Raw genomic sequence first — 19,421 nt, forward strand, 5'->3', positions numbered from 1 at the left:
CCACTAATAACTGCCCTAACAGGGAACACAACAGAGAGTCCTGGACAGAGCAGGAGAAAAGAGTGGAGCAGAACTCAAATTCACTTAAAAAGACCAGACTTAATGGTCTGACAAAGACTGGAGGAACCCCTGAAACTACGGCCCCTGGACACTCTGTTAACCCAGAACTAAAATCATTCCCGAAGCCTACTCCTCAGACAAAGATTAGGCAGGACTATAAAACAAAAAATAATACACATGAGGAACGTTCTTCTAGGTTAAATCAGATATACAAGATCAAAGGGGTGGCTCCTGTCCAGAGGCAGGATGAAAAGACAGGAAAGGACAGGACCTGGTTCAATGGACACAGGGAACCTGGGTGGAAAGGGGGAGTGTGCTGTCACATTGTGGGGATTGCAACTGATGTCACAAAACAATATGTGTATAAATTTTTGAATGAGGAATTAACTTGAACTGTAAACTTGCACCTAAAGCACAGTGAAAGTAAATGAATAAATTAGTAAATAAAGGAAAACAGCTAAACAACAAAATTTCCAAAAATCATGGTCAGAACCTTTACAGTTTTGTCAGAGGCTGCCTATTTCATTAAAATAAAGTTATGTTGCCAATGAATGTTTTGAATACCATAAGTGGATTTTCTTTTTCACAAAAAAGTAATAGTCATGTTTCTAGAAATTCAAAACAAAGGTTTTTTTTTTTTTTTTTTTTTTTTTATACCATCTGTTGGCTTCTAGCCCAGAGAAGACTGGAAAAACCATGGAAAGAAAATCCTGTGGAAACTTCTGCATTATGATGCATTAAGAAGTCCCTAAAGACTGCGACTTCCCTGAGCTCTCAGGGAAAGGCAATGATGGTGGGTTAATGGCCTGCCTTGTGGCTTCCGCAGCCTGTGGTCAACTTTGAGTCACAGCAGGTCAATATGGTCTGGTTTGTCTGAGGATTTTAATACATACTTTTAAAGTCGGTCATTTATTTGTTATAAAAGTAATAAAGTCATGCTTGGTGTAAAACAAACAAATCCATACACTACAAAGAAGAAATTAAATTTCCCGTTTCTCAATTCCAATCATAAGAGGTAATTCTCATTAATATTTTGCTATATGGCCTTTTAAAACAATAGTACAGGTGTACAACTTTATCAATTATATGGATGAAGTGGTAATTGGTTGAGATGCTAGTAGATGCTGTTTAACCAAGAGACGCAGGAAACCCTGACTCTTACCCTGACAATAATCTGTCTACCCTGATCAATGGAATAAGGAATGGTACCATTTTTTATAGGGCTTTTCATCCTACTCAGGGAATTCTTATAAACTGAGGGAGAACACGTGTCTTGGCTGAAGTCCTCATGTGTTCTTTCTTTCCTTCTCCTAAACCTAAACTGGGTATTATCTCATTATCTCAGATATACTTGGATGATAGGAGTCAACAAAAGGAGGTGGGAGGGAGAAAGTGAGAGGGGGTGGGGGACTCCTCCCATGCAAGAGTCAGCCTCACCAGTGATATATCATTTGTGAAATAGAGCCTCACCCCTGTGCTTTTGCTCCACACTCCTAAACACTTGTCGAACTTCAATACATAGTCTGTATTTGAAACAATGAGGTTAATATTTGTTCAGTCATTGGGAGCTAGCAGCTTAAGTAGAGAACTGAAAATGTCCTCACCACATCTGCCTTTCTGTATATTCCCTGGATTTTCTGTTGTCAGACAACCATATGCCTATCTCTCTGGGAGAAAAAGATCACAAAAGGACAAAAAAAAAAAAAAAAAAAAAGTCCTACACCCACCTCATGTGACTCTTCCTAAGAACTTGTAACCTGGTTACTATGGCAAGCACTTTAGACATTCAAGGGATGTCTCTTTAATGTTATCACCCAAACCTCTAAAAGAATCAAACTAGGGATTAATTCTAGGTAAAATTATGTGAGAATTCATCCTCTATTTCCTATGACAAGTTTTTGTTAGCTACTTGTCCACCCCAGCTCACCAGACAAGATTTTACAGCCAGCACTACATACCAGCACGGACCAAACAATTCCACAAGCACAACAGAACACCCTCTACTATTAAGTTCCCTGAAAATAAAGTCTCAAGGATGCAATCTCTCCCCTAGTTGCCACAGAAAATAAGAAAAAATCCATTATTTAAAGTTCTAATCTCATGGAAGATTAAACTTAAGAGTCTTCCCTTTCCAAAACACTTAGTAGACAATAGATAAGAGGTAACTTTGGTGAAGGGTAAGACAGAACACAATACTGGGGAAGCCAGCACAACCTGTACAAGGCAAGGTTGTGGAAGCTCCATAGACACATCCAAACTCCCTGAGGGAACGAATTGCTGGGATGAAGGCTGTGGGGACCATGGTCTCAGGGAACATCTAGATCAACTGGCATAACAGAGTTGATAAAGAAAATGTTCTACATTCTACTTTGGTGAGTAGCGTCTGGGGTCTGAAAAGCCTGTGAGGGGCCATCTAGGATGCTCCACTGGTCTCACCCCCTCAGGAGCAAGAAATACTGATGAAAACTAAAGACACAAGACAAAGGTCAGTCCAAAGGACTAATGGACTACATCTACCATGGCCACTACCAGACTGAGTCCAGTACGACTAGATGGTGCCCGGCTACTACCACTGACTGCTTTGACAGGGATGACAAAAAGGGTCCTGGACAGAGCTGGAGAAAAATATAGAATAAAATTCTAACTCAAAAAGAAAGGCCAGAATTGCTGGCCTGATGGAGACTGGAGAAACTCTGAGAGTATAGCCCCTGGACACCCTTTCAGCTCAGTAATGAGGCCACTCCTAAGGTTCACCCTTCAGCCAAAGATTGAACAGGCCCATGGACAAAAACAAGACTAAAGGGGCACACCAGCCCTAGGGCAGGGACTGGAAGGTAGGAGGAAACAGGAAAGTTGGTAATAGGGAAGCCAGGGTTGAGAAGGGAGAATGTTGACATGTCATGGGGCTGTTAACCAATGTCATACAACAGTGTATGTACTGTTTGATGAGAAACTAGTTTATTCTGTAAATCTTCATCTAAAATTAAATAAAGCACAGCAGAGGACCCCTGAGGGAGCAGGAGATCAGTGGGATACAGACCCCAAATTCTCATAAAAAGACCAAACTTAATGGTCTGACTGAGACTGGAGGAATCCCGGTAGCCGTGGTCCCCAGACCTTCTGTTGGCACAGGACAGGAACCATCCCCGAAGACAACTCATCAGACATGAAAGGGACTGGTCAGCGGGTGGGAGAGAGATGCTGATGAAGAGTGAGCTAATTATATCAGGTGGACACTTGAGATTGTGTTGGCAACTCTTGTCTGGAGGGGGGATGGGAGGATAGAGAGAGTGGGAAGCCGGCAAAATTGTCATGAAAGGAGAGACTGAAAGGGCTGACTCAATAGGGGAAGAGCAAGTGGGAGTAGGGAGTGAGATGTATGTAAACTTATATGTGACAGACTGATTGGATTTGTAAACGTTCACTTGAAGCTTAATAAAAGTTAATAAAAAAAAAAGTCTTCCCTTTTCCATTTTTATTTGGCTCAGGACCAGTCATGAAGGTCCCACTATGGACAGTGGGTGAGTTCTGGGTTCTTCAGAAGATGCAACTTGTACTCTCTGTCACAGGATCAAGGGGAACAGGGTTACCTCTGTCCACCCCTCTACAGCCAGGTCAATGCAATCTCAAGTCTCTCCTGGGAACCACTCTTCCAGAATCTCAGGGGTCAGGAGAATACAGAAGAACATCACAGAGCCAGCCTCTCATCCACAAAATTCATAGTGTGTGAAACCAGCAAGCAATAGCATTCTCCAAGTAAAAGTTATAGGCTTCAGCTGCTATTAAAATGCCAGATCCTCTGCTGCCCAGAAAAGAGCATTCTCTCAGAATGTGGGGATATGACTAGGTACAGCCCCTTTGGAGGGCAATTAGACACTAACTAGCAAAATTAGAAATGCACAAATACTTTGATCAGGCAACACCACATCCGGGAATGCATTTGAGAGAAATACTTGCACACCCAATTAAACATATCTGTATAAGCTGTCCTCTGAAGAATTATGACAATAAACATTAGAACCAATGTCATGTCCATCAATTAAGAAATGCTTAAATATACAATGGTCTACCTGTGCTGTGAAAGGATATGCAGTTGTGAAAAGGACAGGGTAGATAACAATGATGATGATGATGCCACTGAAAACAATTTTAACAGCTGATGTCAGTGAGCCTTTATTAAGTGCTAAAATGCTTTATGTGCCTCTCTTAAGATTTAGATTAACCCATGAGGGAAGTACTCCCATTTGCCCCTTTTTATACATGAAGAAACAGAGACACCCAAAAAATTCCATAACTTTTTCCAAGTCCCACCGTGGCCGAACCAAGATTTCCTCACAGATCTTGCAGCTGCACCACACATGTGGGGTTTTCATATTCTCCATTATCAGGACTCTTCAGGTTTCTGGGCTGCACAGTGTAAAACCTCAGCATCAGGAAGTGAGAGAATCCGTGCAGTGGCTCTGGAATAAGTAAACACTGAAGCTGCTTTCTCTGGCTTTTTGGAAATACACTTTTTGCAGAAAAAAAAAAATCCTTCCTTTAGTCACTTTTATGGGACTTGAATCTTTGTGCAGCAATTTTGGCGTCTGATTCAAAGTGAATAGAGATCCAGAGGACTCTGAGAATAAAAGTTGCTAACGGCCTAAAGCTTCTGTTGTTGCTGTTAGGTGCCATCGAGTCGGTTCTGACTCACAGCGACCCTATGCACAACAGAACGTAATACTGCCCGGTGCTGCGCCATCCTTACAATCGTTGTTATGCTTGAGCTCATTGTTGCAGCCACCATGTCAATCCACCTCCTTGAGGGTCTTCCTCTTTTCCGCTGACCCTGTACTCTGCCAAGCATGATGTCCTTCTCCATGGACTGATCCTTCCTGACAACATGTCCAAAGTATGTAAGACACAGTCTCGCCATCCTTGCTTCCAAGGAACATTCTGGTTGTACTTCTTCTAAGATAGGTTTGTTCGTTCTTTCTACAGTCCATGGTATATTCAATATTCTTCGCCAACACCACAATTCAAAGGCGTCAACTCTTCTTCTGTCTTCCTTATTCATTGTCCAGCTTTCACATGCATATGATGCGATTGGAAATACCATGGCTTGGGTCAGGTGCACCTTAGTCTTCAGGGTGACATCTTTGCTCTTCAACACTTTAAAGAGGTCCTTTGCAGCAGATGTACCCAATCAATGCAGCACGTCTTTTGATTTCTTGACTGCTGCTTCCATGGCTGTTGATTGTGGAGCCAAGTAAAATGAAATCCTTGACAACTTCAATCTTTTCTCCGTTTGTCATGATGTTGCTCATTGGTCCAGTTGTGAGGATTTTTGTTTTCTTTATGTTGAGGTGTAATCCATATTGAAGGCTGTGGTCTTTGATTTTTATTAGTAAGTGCTTCAAGTCCTCTTCACTTTCAGCAAGCAAAGTTGTGTCATCTGCATAACGCAGGTTGTTAATGAGTCTTCCTCCAATCTTGATGCCCCGTTCTCCTTCATATAGTCCAGCTTCTCGTATTATTCGTTCAGCATACAGATTAAATAGGTACGGTGAAAGAATACAACCCTGACACACACCTTTCCTGACTTTAAACCAATCAGTATCCCCTTGCTCTGTCCAAACAACTGCCTCTTGATCTATGTAAAGGTTCCTCACGAGCACAATTAAGTGTTCCGGAATTCCCATTTTTTGAAGTGTTATCCATAGTTTGTTATGATCCACACAGTGAAATGCCTTTGCATAATCAAGAAAACACAGGTAAACATCCTTCTGGTATTCTCTGCTTTCAGCCAGGATCCATCTGACATCAGCAGTGATATCCCTGGTTCCACGTCCTCTTCTGACACCGGCCTGAATTTCTGGCAGTTCCCTGTCAATATGCTGCTGCAGCCGTTTGTGAATGATCTTCAGCAGAATTTTGCTTGTGTGTGATATTAATGATATTGTTCTATAATTTCCACATTCGGTTGGATCACTTTTTGGGGGGAATAGGCATAAATATGGATCTTTTCCAATCAGTTGGCCAGGAAGCTGTCTCCCATATTTCTTGGCATAGACGAGTGAGCACCTCCAGCGCTGCATGTGTTTGTTGAAACATCTCAATTGATATTCCGTCAATTCCTGGAGCCTGGTTTTTCGCCAATGCCTTCAGAGCAGCTTGGACTTCTTCCTTCAGTACCATTGGTTCCTGATCATATGCCATCTCTTGAAATGATTGCATATCGACTAATTCTTTTTGGTATAATGACTCCGTGCATTCATTCCATCTTCTTTTGATGCTTCCTGCATCATTTAACATTTTCCCCATTGAATCCTTCACTATTGCAACTCGAGGCTTGAATTTTGTCTTCAATTCTTTCAGCTTGAGAAACGCCAAGTGTGTTCTTCCCTTTTGTTTTTCCATCTCCAGCTCTTTGTACATGTCATTATAATACTTTACCTTGTCTTCTCAAGAGGCGCTTTGAAATCTTCTGTTCAGTTCTTCTACTTCATCAATTCTTCCTTTTCCTTCAGCTGCTCGACACTCGAGCAAGTTTCACAGTCTCCTCTGACATCCACCTTGGTCTTTTCTTTCTTTCTGGTCTTTTCAGTGACCTCTTGCTTTCTTCATAGATGATGTCCTTGATGTCATTCCACAACTTGTCTGGTCTTCGCTCACTAGTGTTCAATGCCTCAAATTTATTCTTGAGATGGTCTCTAAATTCAGGTGGGATATACTCAAGGTCATGTTTTGGCTCTTGTGGACTTGCTCTGATTTTCTTCATTTTCAGCTTGAACTTGCATATGAGCAATTGATGGTCTTTTCCACAGTCGGCCCCTGGCCTTATTCTGACTGATGATGTTGAGCTTTTCCGTCGTCTCTCTCCACAGATGTAGTCAATTTGATTTCTGTGTGTTCCATCTGGCGAGGTCCATGTGTATAGTCACTGTTTATGTTGGTGAAAGAAGGTATTTGGAATGAAGAAGTCGTTGGACTTGCAAAATTCTATCATTCGATCTCCGGCATTTTTTTGTATCACCAAGGCCATATTTTCCAACTACTAATCCTTCTTCTTTGTTTCCAACTTTCCCATTCCAATCGCCAGTAATTATCAATGCATCTTGATTGCATGTTTGATCAATTTCAGACTGCAGCAGCTGATAAAAATTTTCTGTTTCTTCGTCCTTGGTCCTAGTGATTGGTGTGTAAATTTGAATAACAGTGGTATTAACTCGTCTTCCTTGTAGGCGTATGGATATTATCCTATCACTGACAGCGTTGTACTTCAGGATAGATCTTGAAATGTTCTTTTTGACAATGAATGCAACACCATTTCTCTTCAAGTTGTCATTCCCAGCATACTAGACTATATGATTGTCCAATTCAAAATGGCCAATACCAGTCCATTTCAGTTCACTAATGCCTAGGATATCAATGTTTATGAGTTCCATCTCATTTTTGATGATTTCCAATTTTCCTAGATTCATACTTCGTACATTCCAGGTTCCGATTATTAATGGATGTTTGCAGCTCTTTCTTCTCTTTTTGAGTCATGCCACATCAGCAAATGAAGGTCCCGAAAGCTTTACTCCATCCACATCATTAAGGTCAACTGTACTTTGGAGGAGGCAGCTCTTCCTCAGTCAACTTTTGAGTGCCTTCCAACCTGGGGGTTCATCTTCCAGCACTATATCAGACAATGTTCTGCTGCTATTCATAAGGTTTTCACTGGCTAATGTTTTTCAGAAGTAGACTGCCGGGTCCTTCTTCCTAGTCTGTCTTAGTCTGGAAGCTCAGCTGCAACCTGTCCTCCATGGGTGACCCTGCTGGTACCTGAATACTGGTGGTGTAGCTTCCAGCATCACAGCAACACAAAAGTCTGTCACTTTGTCGTACTGTGGGGGCTTGTGTGTTGCTGTGAAGCTGCTATTAAGCAACTACAAAGAGCTTAAAGTAAAGCATAACGTCCCTGGGTGGGTTCGAACCACCAATTTTTGGTTAACAGCCAAATGTGCTGACCAATTGCACCACAGACACACAGAGCCCTCTTTTTCCAAATTTACTATCTGATGTCAAGAATTGTCCGTTAAGCTCAGGCTGAGGACATCTTAACATTGTTCTGGCCTCTTCAACCGCGCGCTCCAGAGACTGGTAGTATAAGGGACACTTAGGCCGAGAGTCCTGCCTTTGGACACATTTGGGCGTTGACATCCAGCCCGAGTGAGCTGGGGGACTCCAATACACGCACCCTCTCGCAGTGGGAGACGCACAGTGGCTGCTCACCACCAGCAAGGGAGGACGCACCACAAACCACCGCCCTACAGGGCTCCGCGTTCTGAGGCCTCTGAGATCTGCCCCAGCCTCCCTGCCCGGGGTCCACGCCCCAACCGCCCACCCCCGCCCCCTCTTTGCGCTCTGGGACTTTCCGAGGACGAGGACGTTGAGAAAGTAACTAACCAAGTGAAGTGTGAAGTGCATTATTGTCATGGGCAACCGTAGGAGGTACTGGTAAGGAATTAGGATGGGCAGAGCGTCAGAGTAAGGTTCATACCAGCTGAACTTGAGTAAAGCTGATTGTTCACTAACAGTAGGGTAATGTACAGCTGTTACTTTAATTCCATATGGAGCTGCAAAACCAGTATAGCTTTGTAGGCCTTTGTGTGCTACTTGCAAACTTGTATTCTCTCTCTTTTTGGATCGATAATAAACTTAACTAAAGTTGTGTTTATTAATAAGTGTGTTTCTTTTGCTGTAGTATTTCTCCCAGAGCCTTCAGAAAAGAAGTGAAGAGCGTACAGCTCCGACCACGCAGTAAGGAAGGGGAGGCAGATAAACAGTAGGTGCACTTGGAGCCCCTGGAACTTTGTCTTGTGCCTAAAGAACTGGGAGAAAAGTACCCACGATGGTCGTGGAAAGCTTGCACATTCCAGTAACAGGACCAAGAGGGTGGATCCGTGGTAAGTCTCGGTAGGACCTTATGGGGTAGGTTGGAATAGACCCTTAGATCCTGGTCGTCCTTTCTTTCCATGAACGCCTGGAGTTCCGCCTGGAGGAAAAGAGCACAGGCGGAGGCCATTCTCAGAGGACCAAGGGAGGGCGGAGTCGCTCCCGCAGTCAGATGCCCCTTCTGCGCAGCAGTTTCAATCCACTGCCTGGCTCCCTTCTTGTGCTCTGAAGCAAGACGTTCAGGGAGCTGGAACAGTGACTTAGTCCCTACCGGTCCTGGAACCGAGGAAATCCATTAAACTCCCTGCTAACCTCACTTTCGTCATCGGCAACTCGCCCAGGTATCTTACGTTTCCGCAACTGATCTCAGGCTGCTAGCTAGGGAGAAGAGAAGCTCACAGCTTTTCATCATCCTGCTTCTTCAGTCTGCACGGTGCAGGGCTTCTAATTTCAAGGTCTTCAGTACCGCCCAGCTTCCAGTCAGTGTCTTTTATTTCGATCAGGGTATGGCTGCTCCTGGGGACATGCAAATCCCTGGGGTGGCCATGAGGGGTCAGGTGGTCCTTCCTCTTGGAACTGTACTGCTGGGAACTACTGCTTTTTCTGTTTGGCCAGTAAAGAAGAATGATGTCTGAGAGTTTACATTTCCCTGAGAGTGACCAAATTTAAGATTTCTTATTTTGGACTACCCCAATTCTGGGGTCTTGGGTCTACCGTGCTTCCTATGTTTGGAGGGTTGGTGCTATTTCACTCTCCTTTTTTTTTTTTATCAGACTTGGAAGGCTCACAAAGTTAACTAGATTTGACAGTTGCCTCTTTTTGTCATTCTAAGTGTTCTGTTCTACACATTAAAAGCCATTATTCCAAGAAAGATGTACAGGCTTCAACAGGCCCCCAAAATGGGTCCCTATAGAAGAAAGGTTAGCTTGTATGGGAGAGAAGATGCAGTGGGACCAGACCTCTGCCTCCATCCTGCCTAGACAGTGATGGAGAACATTATCCAGAGGGAGGTTCAGAGGGAAGAGGGACAGGATTGTGAGAATGAAGAGAAAAGTGAAGAAGACCCCACCTATTCAATGTGTCTATTCGCTGTATCTATTCACTGGCCCCAGTAAAGGCAGCTTGTCTCTCTGGGCCTCTCTTCCCCACCTTTGCCCCTCATGGTGGCCTCTCATCCCTCCACCTGCCTCCCCATTCTGGGAATGTTATCATTTTCTACTGCACCTGCCCAGCCTAGGCCCAGTCCTCTCTAACAGGACCAGTGTTGGTGCTTTACAGGTCTCCTTTTGCTAATCCTCTCTCTTGTGGTCCTAGGAGAGTTAGAAGTATTGAATTATCCCCAGAGGACAGGGTATTCAGCCTAGGTATTTTGAGACCATCATGCTGAAAGTAAACCCAGCAGTCCCAGGTCATTTTTTATTGTACTCATTAATAAGAAAATCCCTGGTCCAGGTCATTTGTAAATGCGGAAAATGATGCTCAAATTATTTTGAAATCAGTAACACATGTGATTAAACCCTCATTTGCAAAGGCACTGACAAGAATCCATGTGGAAAAGCCACTGTTTTAAAGGTGGTCTGCTGAAGCCTGTGCACCGCTCTGTTCACCTGTAGCTATGACATAGTAACTCCTCCCAAATTAGTCTTCTTCCTTTAAATAACCATAAAAAAGACCAAATATATGAGGCTCCAGTTTACAGACGTTGGACAGAAGCAGTGCAAGAGTGTGATCACTGAGAGAGGGTTTGGGAGAATTCCTGATGGTGGTACAGCAAGCTGAAATCCCAGCAGAGCATGGTGTTCACATGAGGAGGCAGAGACCAGAGTAAGGAAAGATTAGAGCACTAGAAGGGAGAAAACCATTTAGAGGTGAATTTTCAGAATTCCATATGGGGGTCCTCCGCAGGCTATTTGCTGAGTGCTGGGCTGCTCATGTGCAGGAAAATACTACTCAGGCTCGCCAGAGGACAGATGCTACAGGATGGAGAACAGAACAGAGGTCCTAGAGATCAGTACCAGGTAATGTTGGAATTCAAGCTTTGTTAACTCTTCACCACTGAGCATCCAGCTGAGACTCTCTCCAGAAAACTGTACTTGAAGAGCACAACCCATACCCTAATATAAGGTTTACTTATATGACAGGCCCTAACAAAGTGCAAACCAACCCCTGAGAAGAGCTGCAGAGGAGTCACAGTTTGGAGGTGGAGTTCCAACAAGGTGAGGGTTTTGGTAAACACCTTGAACTTTCCACAGATTCATCTTAAAGCCTAAATCCAGTCTTATACAAATGTAAGGTAATCAGCCAGTAATCAAAATGCTTGTTGTTGTTGTCGTGTGCCATCAAATCAATTCCAACTCATAGTGACCCTATATGACAGAATAGAAATGCCCATAAGGTATCCTAGAACAAAAATTGATACTCTGGAGAAAGATATCAGAACACACTACAATGTATCATTCAAAGTGTCTAATAATTAAAAAATACTATACATTCAAAGAAACATGTGACTCATATTCAAAGCAAAAATAAGTCAATAGAAACCAACTCTCAGCTCAAAAATGTCCCAGATGTTAGATTTAGCAGACTTCAAAGCAGCTATTGCACACACGCACACAGAAAACATGATTTCAGTGAGTGATCTAATAGATAATGGAGGTGTGAAAACCATCAAAAGAAACCAAATGGAAATTCTAGGACTGCTCAAAGGGCTCATAAAGTGGCCTAGCAGCGGTGATAGAAATTATGCATGGGCTCAGTGACATGGGCTTCCACTCACCAAGGCTAATCTGGCTACAGCCACTACTAAGTGCCCAAAACCAACAGTGGAAAACAACTCTGAGTCCCTGATATGACACCAGTCCCCAACAGAGGTGGGACTATCAGCCAGCCACATGATGGCAGGTAGAGGACATAAGACCCATGATGGTTACTATTATGTGTCAACTTGATTAGGTTATGATTCTCAGTAGTTTGGCTATGCTGGACTTACTACTTTTTCATAATGTAATATAGTGTATTTACTTCCATGATGTGATCTCATGTGATTGGCCAATCAGTTGTAAGAGTTTTCTGAGGGATGTGGCCTGTATCCACTATATATGGATGTTCCAGCAAAACTTACTCACCTCCCCCCAAATTGGCTGATAACAGGAGGTGGTCTTTCTAGGTTGGCCAGCCCCCAAATGAGTTGCTTTATTAGCATAAACCTTCAGGTGTGGTCTGGAGGCCTATAGTGAACAAACCTGTTGTCCATTCCGACTCACAGCGACCCTATAGGACACAGTAGAACTGTCCCATAGAGTTTCCAAGGAGTGCCTGCTGGATCCAAATTGCTGACCTTTTGGTTAGCAGCCTTAGCACTTCACCACTACACCACCAGGGCTTCGTAGTAAACAAAGGAATCTCAACTACTTAGCAAATTCCAAGAGTTTAGAGTTATCTCAAGGAGCCCTGGTGGGACAGTGGCTAAGTGCTGGGCTGCTAACCCAAAGGTCAGTGGTTTCAATCCACTAGCACTCTACTAGAGAAAGTTGTGTCAATCTGCTTCCCTAAGGACTTACATCCTCGGAAAATCTATTAGGCAGGTCTGCCCTGTACTACATAAATGTATGTATGAGTTAGAATTGACTTGAAAGCAACAGTTTGCTGTTTTGTTTTGGTTTTGGGTTTAGAGTTATCTCTTAGAAACCAAGGACAAAGATAAAATTCCTTGCATAAAGTTAAATTCTTTACACTACATTTTAGAAAACATCTAAAAAAACAATGCATGACATATTGAGAAATTGCAATGTGATGGATGTGGCCAAGCTCTTAGAAAACAGACTGTGGCTGTATAAGTGTCGGACCTCTGTCTTTACAGCCTCAAGAGCATGTGATCAATTTTGAGTCACAGCAGATGAGGTTAGTCTGGTTTGTCTAAGTGTGTAAATGTTAAGCATTATTAATTGTTTTATTGTAAATCTGACAAATAAATGCTTGTTTTAAGAAAACTTACCAAGAAAAGAAGTGTATAAAGAAGAAAATGAAAGTTATCCTGTCTCGTGAACCCACTTCCAGATAAACCACTGCTGACACACCTTTCTATACTCTACATAGGAAGCTGTGGTGGCTTTGGAGTGTAATGGGAGCTGTTTGCCCAAGGGACACACAAAGTCCCAAGTTCTGCCCTGACAATCATCTGCCCTCCCTGGGCAATGAGAAATGGGTGAAGGCAGAGAAAAGGAAATAACACTATTGTTTGCAGAAATTTCACCTTGGGACAGGAAACTCTGGAAAATGAGGCAGAGTTTGTGGTTTATGATGGAGACTTAAAGAGCTGTGCTATTGCCCTAAACCCAACGAATTTTACCTCATTTCCTGAGATGTGAATGATTTTTTGCGATCCATCCAGCTGAAAGTGACCCTATATTACAGAGTAGAACTGCTCCCATAAGGTTTCCAAGGAGCGATTGTTGAATTCAAACTTCCAGCCTTTTCAGTTACCAGCCAAATTCTTATGCACTGGGCCACCAGGGCTCTGAATGAAATGATGGAAGTCAATAAAAGGAGAGAGGCAGAGAGAAAGCAAGCCCACTCACACAGGTCAACCGTACTCAAGTCCTGTCTGACAGAGGACTGCCTTGAGATTAGTCTGTGGAAACTATGGATGCTAAATTAGTATTTACACACCTCTGTTGAGATCCTTGGAAACTCTATGGGCAGTTCTACTCTGTCCTATAAGGTGCTGTGACTCGGAATCGACTCGATGGCACTGGGTCTGGGTTATTGAGATGAGTTGTAATCAACTTGATGGCAACGGGCTTGCTGTTTTTGGTTTTTATTGAGATAGTCATATGTATCAGTTGGAATCAACTTGACAGTAGTGTTATCGGGTCTGGGTTTTCACTGCGATACTCATAGGTACGAGTCAAAATCCACTGGACCGCAATGGAAATCAGGCCTGGTGTTGGGATGCAGTCATCAACTTCTGAGGGGGTTCCATGGTGTAATGGTGAGCACTCTGGACTCTGAATACAGACGGTTTAAATAAAGTTTTTTTTTTTTTTAACTCTTTAGTGAATGAAACTCGTTACCCCCGTTTCTGTGTCTCCCTCCTGATGGTCATTTAGGAGCCAGAAAGGTTTCAGACTGGAAGGGAAGAAACAGGAGGGGAGCCCCGGGCTCCGCAGAGCACTGAGCTGCTCCAGATCCTCCTCTTGCTCCCCGCGGCCTTTTAGGCCTTGCAGCCTGTCCCTTCGTCCTCCTCTTTCCTCCTCAGAAACTGAGATTCCAGAAACCCTCAGAAAATAGCTGAGGAAGGAGAAGAGACAGGAAAAAACAAAGGGGAGAATAGGAAAAAAAAAATGAGAAAGTAGGGAGGGGAAGGCAGAGGAACTGGGCGTTCACAGCAGCAGTTTCAGTTGCTGGGTATGGACCACCACGCTCCTCACTCAGGAGCGATCCCATCCCTTCCTGACCCACCCGAAAACCCAAACCCGGTTCCACCGATAAACCTCAAAGTAGCTTGCCTGGCATTTGTTCTTGCAAAGTTTCCTTTCACAGTGTGGAGGGGTGAGGTGGATTAAATCGGTTGGCAACTGAATGGACGTCAAGTGAAGCGCCCTGTTGGCTCCCTTGGTGTTGACTAGCAGTTGATGCAGGCACCAACTCAGATGCACTCCTTTTTTCACCTTGCAGGCTGTCTGCAGGGGGTAGACTGGAAAATCAAGGTGTAACAATGTTTCTTTAAAGAGAGAAATAGCCAGATAATTGGTTATATGGGTTGAAAGTGGTTTTCTCTGGAGAACAGGAAATGTAGAAAGGGATCAGGGGACTACAGTTTTTCATAACAAACTTTTGGGCGTATATTACTTTGATAAAAATACATACTAAAAAAAGGTCATCGAAGAAGAGGAAGACCCTCAACAGGACAGATTAACACAGTGGCTACAACAATGGGCACAAGCATAATGATTGTGAAGATGGCACAGAACCGGGCAGTATTTCATTCTGTTTTAAATAGGGTTGCTAGGAGTCAGAACCGACTCAGTGGCACCTAACAACAGCAACAATGAAAAGAAAAATAATTTCGTTGTTACGTAGAATGTTTTTAAAGTTCGTCCTTTGTATTTGAATTGAAATTTTGATGTAGTCATACGTATCACTCTTTAAAGGTTCTGGGGTTTGTGTCATCTGTAGAAATTGTTAGAGGGCAAGGCTTCCCAGCTCAGGACTAAGCCCTGCATGACCAGGAATGACCAGGAGAGGTTCAGAAGTTCCACACGAGCAAAGGTTTATTAGGAACAGAAAGAAAGTAAAAGGCTCCCAAAGGAGAGAGGGAGAGGGATTTCTATGTAGCTATGAAGAAAGGATTCCCTGGGGCTTATAAAAGTTTTTTGGGGGAGGGGAGAAGGCATTATCTTTATTCATTAGATGGGTTGAGATTTCCAGGAGAAGGGGAGGGATTATGAAAATCAAATGCACAGGAAGTTAGAATTCAAGATGGACTTCCTCACAGAGGTTGCTGGAACCAAGATGGAGTCTGTCACAGAGGCTGCCAGGAAATCGAACAGGACTTATTTGAATCTCTATTTTTTATTTCTCTCCTCATGAAGCTCATGCTTTCCTCCATTTTTCTGAACCTATACAGTGTGTTTATAATAGCTGTTTTAATATCTTGTCTACTGATTCTGTCATCTGTTATTTCTGTTAATTGATTTTTCTCATGCTTATGGATCATGTTTTCCTACATCAGGGTTACTAAAAAGTTGTTCTTCATATACTCCTTTAAATATTTTAGGACTTTGCTCTGGGATGCCGTGAAGTGACTTGCAAACAATTTCATTCTTTCCAGGCTTGCTTTTAAGCTTTGTTGGGGCAAGTTCAGAACATTCTAGGCTAATGTGGACAGGGTATTGAGGCATTACCCTTCTGAAGACTCTCCTTCCTGCCACATGTGTTAGATGCTCTTTCCATTCAGCCTGGTGGAAACACACACTGTTACTGCCTTAGTCTGAGCTCTGTCATATACTTCCTGTGGTACAGTGCCTCCAAAGAGCTATTTCACATATTTTGTCTTGTCTTCTAGTGGTTTAAGGTAGAACAGTAAATACCATTTTCTCTAACACCAACATGGCTCAAAGCAGAAACCTGTACACTTTTCTTATATTTCACAATTAAGGGGGAAAAAAAACCTACCTTCGACGTTATTTCCTATCTTCCATACCTAATATGCAAAGTGTGGTGGCATAGTGCTGAAGTGCTAAGTCTCCTCACAAAACACGTCCACAGTTCAAATCCACCAGGCACTCCCTGGAAACTTTATGTGCCACTTCTGTTCTGTCCTATAGGGTCCCATTTCTTCTCAATCAATGCCCTCACTTTAACTTCAGACACCATTCAAAGTTGGGAATTCATTGGCATTGTAATTCAGCCACTCTTACAATAAGATTCTGTGTTAGATTTTTGGCAATATCAGCTCTGTTACTACAAGAAATAAGGCTTTCTTTCAGGAAGCAAGTTGCAACTTTGAGGTGTTTTATATGGCGCCTGAACTGTAACTCTGAAGCCCTGAGCTCCTCTCTCTTATCACTTTGTCTAATGAAAGGAGGACCAACCAACCAGCTTCCGTACTTCTCATTCTGACAAAACTGTGGAAAATTTTGAAATGTGTGATCACCCAGAGGCTCGCTTCTCACCAATACATGATCTCTTTCTGTTGATATTTGGCATATTAAAATTGCCACCTCATGCCATGGATTAGCAGCAACCTCTTTACTACTGGAGGTAGAGTCATCAGCACTTTTAGGACTAGTCAGACTTGAGAACCAGTTTAGAAAACTCATCCTTATGATTCTGTTCCCCTGGAGTCACTCTCAGCACCAAATGTCTTAGGCCGGATACTCAAGAGAAGCAAAACCAGCGAAGCATGTGTATGGGGGTGTGTGTGTGAGTGTATGCATACATAACTCTGTGTGTGGGTATATATATCTATATATGGGTATAAAGAGAGAAGTTTATCTCCAGGAAATTGCTCACACGGTTGTACGGGATAGCAAGTCCCAAGTCCATGGGTCAGACATCAGGCTGGAGGCTTCTCCCATCTCATGTACCTGCAGGGGCTCATGAACCCAAGACTGGCAGGTAAGGTGGCAGGCTGCTAGCTAAAGTCCCAAGAACTGGACTGCAGACGATGACCAGCTAGATGCAGGATCCAGAGCAAGCAAGCAAGATTTGGCAAAACATCTATACATATATTGGATGCAGGCCACACCTCTGAAGAAAATCCCCTTACCACTGATTGGCTTATCATGTCAGATCACATCATGCAGGACGACTACATCACTATATAACTGCCAGATTACATCATTACATGAATGCCAAACCATTGAGAATCACGGCCCAGCCAAGTTGACACACAACCTTAACCACCACACATTACCAACCCAGTGATTGCCTTAAGAATTTTCCCAATTGGTAACTAAAACGACCTATAAATAATTTTATCTACTCCTCTAAAAATGTTAAGTCCTGTTTCAATAAACATTAATCTACTGTTCCTTCCTAAAAAAAATTTTTATCTCATGATAGTCAAAGTCAAATAGATGTTCACATTCTAAACTTGCCTCACTCTAGTTTCACTGATGATCAACCCTGATGACAACCCTTCTAAAATATTTTTTCCTTATGAAAATGAACTAATAACACACCTAAGTACTTATACTATTATGGTGTAAATTCCAAATATTCTGCTATAAAATAATATTTACTAAGAGGTCATCCTACTCAGATAACTTTGGTGGGAATATGCCATTTAGGTAAAACCCTAAGAGAATTGATTTTTGACTGTATAAACAGGTTCTTCCTTGAGGGGATCTACCTCTCTTTCATTCAAAGAGCTCTGTGCTTGTGAATTTGTTGAAAGTCTGTGACTGTCTCTTGCTGTGATTCAAGTCAGACTATATTCACCAGACTTAGTGTGTTTCTGCTTATGCAAATCAAGTAAGACTTTAATAGGTTGCCCATCTATTGCATTTCTAGAGACATCGACCAAGGAGTTAATGCCAAAGAGCTTTGAGGGACAGACCATTCTGATTACTGCTTCAGCTCTGTACTCGATGTAGTAACTGAGGTCACCTTGCCCTTTAAGGTTAAATGTTGTGATTTGACCCTTCCAATCCCATCTTCCCATTATCCCCATAAATTTCAATGATCCCAGTTCCATGGTAGCAGTTCCCACTGTCTTTCATAAAATGACCACCACAGAGTTCTTTGAGGATGTGAAAACAGTTCTGTAGGATCTATTTCTCACAGCCTTGTTGAAGGTAGTGTCTTCTGACCTATCCAGGGGATAAAAGTAGGGGCGAATGAGCATGTCTGTGGAGTGTACAATTAATTTTTACTCAAAGGATTTGGACTTTTTCCCTGGTTTCTGAGAGAGAATCTCTAAACACCTGAGATTTTCCCAGTGATTGGAGTCTTTGTAATTCCTGGAGAGGCTCCAGGTCACACCTGAGACTTTATGCTCAAGGAGCAAGAGGGACCTCTTTGAGAGGATAAAGAGGAGAAGTCCCCAAGAGGCTGGTTTAGAGGGGTATTGCCAAAGGAAAGGAGTAATCAAAGGATCCTGAGATATCTGCAAGTTACTTTGAAATGGGGTAGAAAATACATACATATGGAGAGATGGACAAAGCTAATGTGGAAAATGTTCATTGGTAAATGTGTGAAGCATAAAGTCACTACTCTTTCAACTTTATGTTTGCAATTGTTTTGAAAAAGGAGATTTGGAGCTCTTGTCACAGGTTCTACTTTGTTCTCTAGAGATGAACATTCTGAGAGCGAAAGGTTAGGTTTCTAAGATGAGGACCACAGGAGCAGTGAAGGTTCCTGGTGGCCAAGGGCAAGGTACAGCTGTTTGGAGCCCGAAGCCGCTGAACAGTTGCTCATCGCCTCTCACCTCTCCAAGCTCATCGCCTCTCACCTCTCCAAGCCTGGGCAATTCGGGGACTCTTCTGCATCAAACAGGTGGAGGAGAGAGGGCGCAAAACAGCATTCCCTGACCGGGAATCGAACCCTGGCCGCGGCGGTGAAACCGCCGAATGCTAGCCACTGGACCATCAGGGACCTGCCAAAGCTGGTGTAATCCCCCGCCTCCAGATAGTACATCTCTTCTCACCAAACTCGGGAAGCCAGGACGCCTACCCTCTGCTCCTGCGATCGCCCCGCAAGGCCCTTTCCTCATGTGTTCTCGAAAACGCCAGTCAGCCTGCAGCACGCCGAGGGCTGTCAGGTCTCCGCAAGTTTCGGAGTGAACTGGCTCTTCCTCGCCGCCGCACTTCAGACCTGACATAGAGGTGCGCCTTTGCGCGGCGGCAGCGTGTGAAGAGCCGGTGGCTGGGGTCCAGCGGAGGGCACGAGCCTGCAGGGAGGAGGTGCCCAGGGTGGGAAGAAGGCCGAGCATG

The 19,421-nt window shown here is 43.3% G+C and overlaps 1 non-coding gene across 1 annotated transcript; it reads right to left on the reverse strand.

The window, feature by feature from the left end:
* Nucleotides 1-8,000: 8,000 nt before the first annotated feature.
* On the reverse strand, nt 8,001-8,073 carry TRNAN-GUU (transfer RNA asparagine (anticodon GUU)). Its single transcript has one exon. It is a non-coding gene; the product is annotated as a tRNA-Asn (tRNA).
* Nucleotides 8,074-19,421: the final 11,348 nt, after the last annotated feature.

Source organism: Loxodonta africana, chromosome 3 (genome assembly GCF_030014295.1).
Source record: "Loxodonta africana isolate mLoxAfr1 chromosome 3, mLoxAfr1.hap2, whole genome shotgun sequence".
Taxonomy (NCBI): Eukaryota; Metazoa; Chordata; class Mammalia; order Proboscidea; family Elephantidae; genus Loxodonta; species Loxodonta africana.